This window comes from Aulonocara sp. 'chitande type north' Nkhata Bay, linkage group LG20 (assembly GCF_057382095.1).
Source record: "Aulonocara sp. 'chitande type north' Nkhata Bay isolate Kocher_YH1m ecotype deep benthic linkage group LG20, A_spYH_male_GT1.1, whole genome shotgun sequence".
In the NCBI taxonomy this organism is placed as follows: domain Eukaryota; kingdom Metazoa; phylum Chordata; class Actinopteri; order Cichliformes; family Cichlidae; genus Aulonocara; species Aulonocara sp. 'chitande type north' Nkhata Bay.
Genome location: NC_141363.1, coordinates 27,511,782 through 27,518,572, shown reverse-complemented (window position 1 = coordinate 27,518,572; position 6,791 = coordinate 27,511,782). Strand labels below are relative to the sequence as shown.

General features: G+C 44.3%; 1 pseudogene; it reads right to left on the bottom strand.

Annotated features, from left to right (window-relative positions):
* Positions 1–222: 222 nt before the first annotated feature.
* On the bottom strand, positions 223–866 carry LOC147305810 (uncharacterized; annotated as a pseudogene).
* Positions 867–6,791: the final 5,925 nt, after the last annotated feature.

Sequence of the window (6,791 nt, the reverse complement as noted above, 5' to 3'; positions counted from 1 at the left end):
GCTGAGACAGTGTCCTCCCCCCTATCAGGCTAAGTAAACAGTCTGCCAGCCAACCCAGGTGGCCTTGCATGGGGTGGGAAGAATAGTCAACACACAGTCGTTATCTGGGAGTTTTTGTTCGGCTCCAGCCTTGGGCCCGCAGCTGGCGCCTAGGTATCCGCGTGTTGATGTTGTTGATTTTTCTTTTATGCGAGCAGCTCAGGAGAATTTCAAAGCTGTTCTTTAACACTCCGACACTGGTCTCTATATCTCCCGTTGGAGAACCGCGAGCCTCCCCATGATGGTATCAAACTTCCGTTCCGTGGTGTTGTCATTCTTTTAATTCTGAGACCCCACAACTGCAGTGAGCCGTTCTGCGATGTGATCCAACTTTCGCTCAAGGGTGTCATTTTGAGCAGGCCTCTCTTTGATGTATCCCAATATACGCTCAATGGTGTTATTTTGAGTCTTCATGGCAGCTGTAAGCGTCTCCAAGGTGTTAGCCATGCTGCTTTCGTTGTGAGAAGTCGCGCCTCGTCCCATCGTTTCAATCCCAGCGGGCAGCCTTGGGGGGGTTTGAACAGCCGGTTCCGCTCTCTTAATTCTCCGATAAGCCAGGGCCAAGACAGCTCCGATCAGCAAGAACCCTGTTATCATGGTTCCGAATAGGTAGATATCTTCAGCGTCCTTGATCGACAGTCCCACCAGGCACATGATCCTCCATTTCTGCCACCCGTCCATCGTGTATCCGGCAGGGAAAGTCCCTCCAGGGCACTCGGGCTCTCCCGAGCCCAGACTTCTCGTTGAGAAAAGGGTGTCAATAGCATTCAGAGACCAGTTGATCAAATCCATAATTCTCTTTTAGGTTTTAGAGAACGACAGTGAGAGACTGTTCGAGGGAAAGTAATACACACGAGACAGGACAAGGACACAAGAGGCTAAGCAGGGAAGATAAGCGGAAGGAGGAGAGGAGAAAAAGTGCGACCGCCTTCGACGAGAGCCAAACATGCTGTAGGTATTACAGGTACCGTGCTGCAGTGGTTTGTATCATATCTATCTAATAGACTCCAATTTCAAGGTTCAAGGTTCTTTATTTGTCACATGCATAGTTATACAAGCATAACACACAGTGAACTGAGGTTAATTATGGAGTTCCACAGGGTTCAGTGCTAGGACCAATTCTGTTTACACTATACATGCCTCCCCTATGCAGCATCATTAGAAGACACAGCATGAATTTTCACTGCTATGCAGATGACACCCAGCTCTATCTATTAAGCCAGATAACACACACCAATTAGTTAAACTGCAGGAATGTCTTAAAGACATAAAGACCTGGATGGCTGCTAACTTTCTGCTTCTTAATTCAGATAAAACTGAGGTTATTGTACTCGGCCATGAAATATGGTATCTAATATGGTATCTGGTATCCTGCGCGGACCAACTGTGTGGGGTGATGGAGCACCTCTTCAACCTGAGCCTGAGGTTGGGAAGAGTCCCACAGCTCTGGAAAACCTCCTGTGTTGTACCAGTGCCAAAGACTTCACGCCCCAAGGACCTCAACAGCTACAGGCCGGTGGCTCTGACATCCCACCTGATGAAGACCCTGGAGCGGTTGGTCCTGGCTCAGCTTCGGCGCCTAACAAGCTCATCACTGGACCCACTTCAGTTTGCCTACCAGCCTGGCATTGGAGCGGATGATGCCGTCATTCACCTCCTACATCGTTCCCTCGCTCACCTGGAGACCGCTGGAAGCACTGTGAGAATCATGTTCTTTGATTTCTCCAGTGCCTTCAACACTATTCTTCCCTCGGTTCTGAAGGACAAGCTGGAGAACTCTGGAGTGGACCATCACCTCACTACCTGGATTTTGGACTATACCTCACCGACCGACCACAGTATGTGAGGACTCAGGGCTGTGTGTCGGACAGGGTCGTCTGCAGTACGGGGGCCCCACAGGGAACGGTTCTGGCTCCGTTCCTCTTCACCATCTACACTGCAGACTTCTCCCACAATTCCACCCAGTGCTTCCTGCAGAAGTTCTCTGATGACTCTGCAATAGTCGGCCTCATCACTGATGGGGACGACAAGGAGTACAGAGGACTGACTCAAGACTTTGTGGACTGGTGCCAGCTGAACTACCTCCAGATCAACGCCAGTAAAACCAAGGAGCTGGTGGTAGACTTCCGCAGGCACAAGCATTCTCCACTGCAACCACTGAACATCCAGGGTATGGACATTGAGGCTGTGGACAGCTACAGGTACCTTGGTGTTCATCTGAACAACAGACTGGACTGGACTCATAACTCAGACGCCCTCTACAGGAAAGGGCAGAGCAGGTTGTACCTGCTGCGGAGACTCAGGTCGTTTGGGGTGGAGGGCCCACTCCTGAAGACCTTCTATGACTCTGTGGTGGCTTCTGCTATCTTTTATGGTGTGGTCTGCTGGGGCGGCAGCATCTCTGCTGGGGACAGGAAGAGACTGAACAGGGTGATCCGAAGGGCCAGCTCTGTTCTAGGATGCCCTCTGGACCCAGTGGAGGTGGTGAGTGACAGGAGAATGGCGGCTAAGCTGTCATCCCTGTTGGACAACATATCCCACCCCATGCAGCAGACTGTGACAGCACTGAGCAGCTCCTTCAGTGGGAGACTGCGGCACCCACGGTGTGGGACGGAGAGATTTCGCAGGTCTTTCCTCCCCACTGCTGTCAGACTCCACAACAAAGACTTTAACTGAACAAACACACACATCCACACATGTGCAATAACACTAAGTGCAATAATCTTTTCTGGCATCGTTGTATTTTTACTCAGTTGTATATAGCATTCGTATTCTATTTTTATCTTATTGTATATTTTTATTCTATTTTATTCTACTGTATATAGTATATTATTTTATTCTATTCTGTACAGCTGTGTACTGTATTTATTCTTATTGTATTCTAATTTTTGCGTCATAACTTTTGCACTGTCCACTTCCTGCTGTGACAAAACAAATTTCCCACGTGTGGGACTAATAAAGGTTATCTTATCTTATCTTATCTTAACCAGATTCTTACTCTGGATGGCATTACCTTGGCCTCCAGTAATGCTGTGAGGAACCTTGGAGTCATTTTTGACCAGGACATGTCCTTCAACGCACATATTAAACAAATATGTAAGACTGCGTTCTTCCATATGCGCAACATCTCTAAAGTTAGAAATATCCTGTCTCAGAGTGACGCTGAAAAACTAGTTCATGCATTTATTACTTCCAGGTTGGACTACTGCAATTCATTATTATCAGGATGTCCTGAAAACTCCCCGAAAAGCCTTCAGTTAATCCAAAATGCTGCAGCAAGAGTACTGACAGGGACTAGAAAGAGAGAGCATATTTTTCTTGTCTTCATTGGCTCCCTGTTAATTTGAATCAAGAAAATCCTACTTATTACATGTGAGTGCTCAAATGATCAGGCCCCATTTTATAATAAAGACCTATTAGTACTGCATAGAGATGGACCGATCCGATATTACGTATCGGTATCGGTCCGATACTGACCTAAATTACTGGATCAGATATCGGAGAAAAATAAAAAATGTAATCCGATCCATTAAATATCACGAAAGCACCTCACAAAACTTGCAACACGCCGTAACTCACCTCAGAACGTTAGCATGTCGGAGCAGTATGCATCACGTGACAGAGCGGCTGTGGCATGTCGGTGGTCTGGATAGCATGTGGAGCTTCGCTAGCAACCCGGCATTTCATCTCCGACAAAGTTATCCCCGAGAGAAGTAAAGCAAGTGTGTAAGTCCATCTCTGAATGTTTGTAAAGCATTCCTGCGTTAAGCTTACCAAATGATATATGGAGCGACTGCCTCTTCTGGCTGCTACTTCAATCATGAAACTGCTTAATGATCAGCTGATCGGCTTTTCTGTCGCGAGTCCGTGTCTCTGGTTTGTTTTTGGCCCACTTTGCACCAGAAAGAGGAAACCAGCGGCTGAACAACAGCAGCACGTTTAAGCTTGATCAGCTGTTGTTAGAATTTATTTATTATTACTTTCTACTCCAGGATCTTTTTCTAACGTAGCTGACGGCTGGTAACTGTGCAGGGGCGGATCTAGCAAAGTTGAGCCAGGGGGGCCGATAGGGCATTAACAGGGAAAAGGGGGCACAAAGACATACTTTTCTTTCTTATTCTCATTTAAAATGTCTAGCTTTTAATAAATAATTATCTGACACCCAAAGTTTTAATTTGATGCAAAATGAATAGAAGTCAATTACTGTATATAGTAACTATTAAGTCTAATATATATACCCTAGTAAGCTATAGTACTTTTTCCTTTGGGAAGGTACCATCTGTGCAGTCTGCAATTTTGTTGAAGAAAGATGTTGAATCTATTTAATATTTCTTGAAAAATAATTGATTTCTGTGCATTTTTTTTCCACACTTCATCAAATTAAGGTTGATTACGTTGATTAAGCATTATGAGGTGGAGTGTGAGGGGTGGTTCCCTATTTTTTATTTATTTATTTTTGTTGTTGCTGGGAGTTGGAACCCTATTAGTTAGGTTGCTTAATATTTACGCTAAGTACTCTTTAAAATACCAGAATAGGGAGGATGGTGTAGGTTTAAGTTTATTAGATTGATCAGTATTGCTGAACTATGAAATTTTTTTTTTTTGCATATAGGTATAACAGAATAGCTTTAGTGTAGTTGTTGTTTTATACTTGAGTATGAACTTATACAAAATGCAGCAAGATATTAAAAAAAAACAGTTTTGTTGATTAAAAAACACTATATCGGATTCATATCGGTATCGGCAGATATCCAAATTTATGATATCGGTATCGGACATAAAAAAGTGGTATCGTGCCATCTCTAGTACTGCATCAGCCCAACAGAGAACTTTGCTCTCACACTGCTGGATTACTTGTGGTGATAGGGTATTTAGAAGTAGAATGGGAGGCAGAGCCTTCAGCTTTCAGACACCCCTCTACTTTTACAATTGGTCTTAAAATAGTTAGGGCTGGATCAGCTTTCTGGGAATCCTCCTTTACTTATGTTGCATTAGGCTGCTTGGGGCTTCCATGATGCACTGAGTGTTTTTTTTTTTTCACTAACCCATTTTACTCGCTATGTGTTTAGATACCATGCTGCATTTAATCATTAGTTATTATTAGTCTCTGTCTCTCTTCCACTGTGTCTTTTGTCCTGTCTTCCTCCCATCACTTCCAACCAGTACCTCCCTGAGACTAGTTCTGCCAGAGATTTCTTCCTGATAAAACAGAGTTTTTCCTTTTTCTCCTTCATCTGATTGTTGGTGTTTTCTCTGTATTATAGTGGAGTCTTTACCTTATAACATAAAGGGTCTTGAGGTGGCAGTTGTTGTGATTTGGAGCTATATGGATAATATAGAATTGAACCAAAATGAAGGAGAACTCCAACCATGGTGTGTTGTTCAGCAGTTTGTCCACCAGATGGCTCTCTGCAACCTCCCAGCAGACATCCATACTTTCCAACTCTACAACAGGTTTTTGGGACGCCACAGACATAACAAGCAGCTGATGAGAGCACAACTACATCCAACAAATGTTAGTGGGTGGCTGTAGCTCAGGTGGTGGAGCAGGTCACCTACTAACCAGAAGGTTGGTGGTTTGATCCCAGTCTGCATGTCAAATATCCTTGGGTAACAGAATGAATGTGTGTGAGTGTTAGACAGAAAGCACTTAGTAACAACCTAGAGAAAAGTGCTTTAAATGTGTGAATTAGGCAAGTTGTGTAGAGTGCTCAGAGTACAAATGCACTAAATAAGAACCAGTCCATTTAAGGAAAGTTATTTAATATTTGTTTTTGTATGTAGAAGAAAAGAAAATCAGTTAATATTTCACAGATTGTAGTAAAACATTAACATGTGTTAATAGACCTCTCTGCATTGAATCGTACTTGTTATTAACCTCTGTCTCTCTTCCACAGCATGTCTTTATCCTGTTTTCCTTCTCTCACCCCAACCGGTCACAGCAGATGGCCCCGCCCCTCCCTGAACCTGGTTCTGCCGGAGGTTTCTTCCTGTTAAAAGGGAGTTTTTCCTTCCCACTGTCGCCAAAGTGCTTGCTGATAGGGGGTCATATGGTTGTTGGGTTTTTTCTCAGAATGTATTATAGTAGGATCTTCCTTACAATATAAAGCGCCTTGAGGCGACTGTTGTTGTAATTTGGCACTGTATAAGTAAAATTGAATTGAATTGAATTGATTTTTAGTATATGCACATAATCAGTCAAAAGCCAAGCTGAGGCAGTAAGTTTTAAGTTTGTTTAAACATTTCAGCACTTCTGGCTGCTCTCAGGGCCTCCAGCAGACAGTTCTAGAAGCTCAGGATAAAAGCTTAAAGCTGCCTCTAAGGCTTTTTCTTCTTTATGTTGGAATGTGGAGCAGATTTGTGCTAGAGCCAAACAGGTTCAGATGTGAGCAAAATGTATTTTGGTGATAGACCCCACATAACAGGTTTAACGGTTGATCGGTCAAGTCCAAAACAAAGTTAACGATATGAATTTAAGAAGAAGAATAGAGAGCGACAAACACGTCAGTTGTTTGCTCTCTTTTTTAACCTTGACAGTATGTTGTGTCCAGGTGTGGATGACTTTTGAGGACATCATGGCGATCGGGGCGGGGCGATCGTGGCTCAAGAGTTGGGAGTTCGCCTTGTAATTGGAAGGTTGCCGGTTCGAGCCCCGGCTTGGACAGTCTCGGTCGTTGTGTCCTTGGGCAAGACACTTCACCCATTGCCTACTGGTGGTGGTCAGAGGGCCCGGTGGCGCCAGTGTCCAGCAG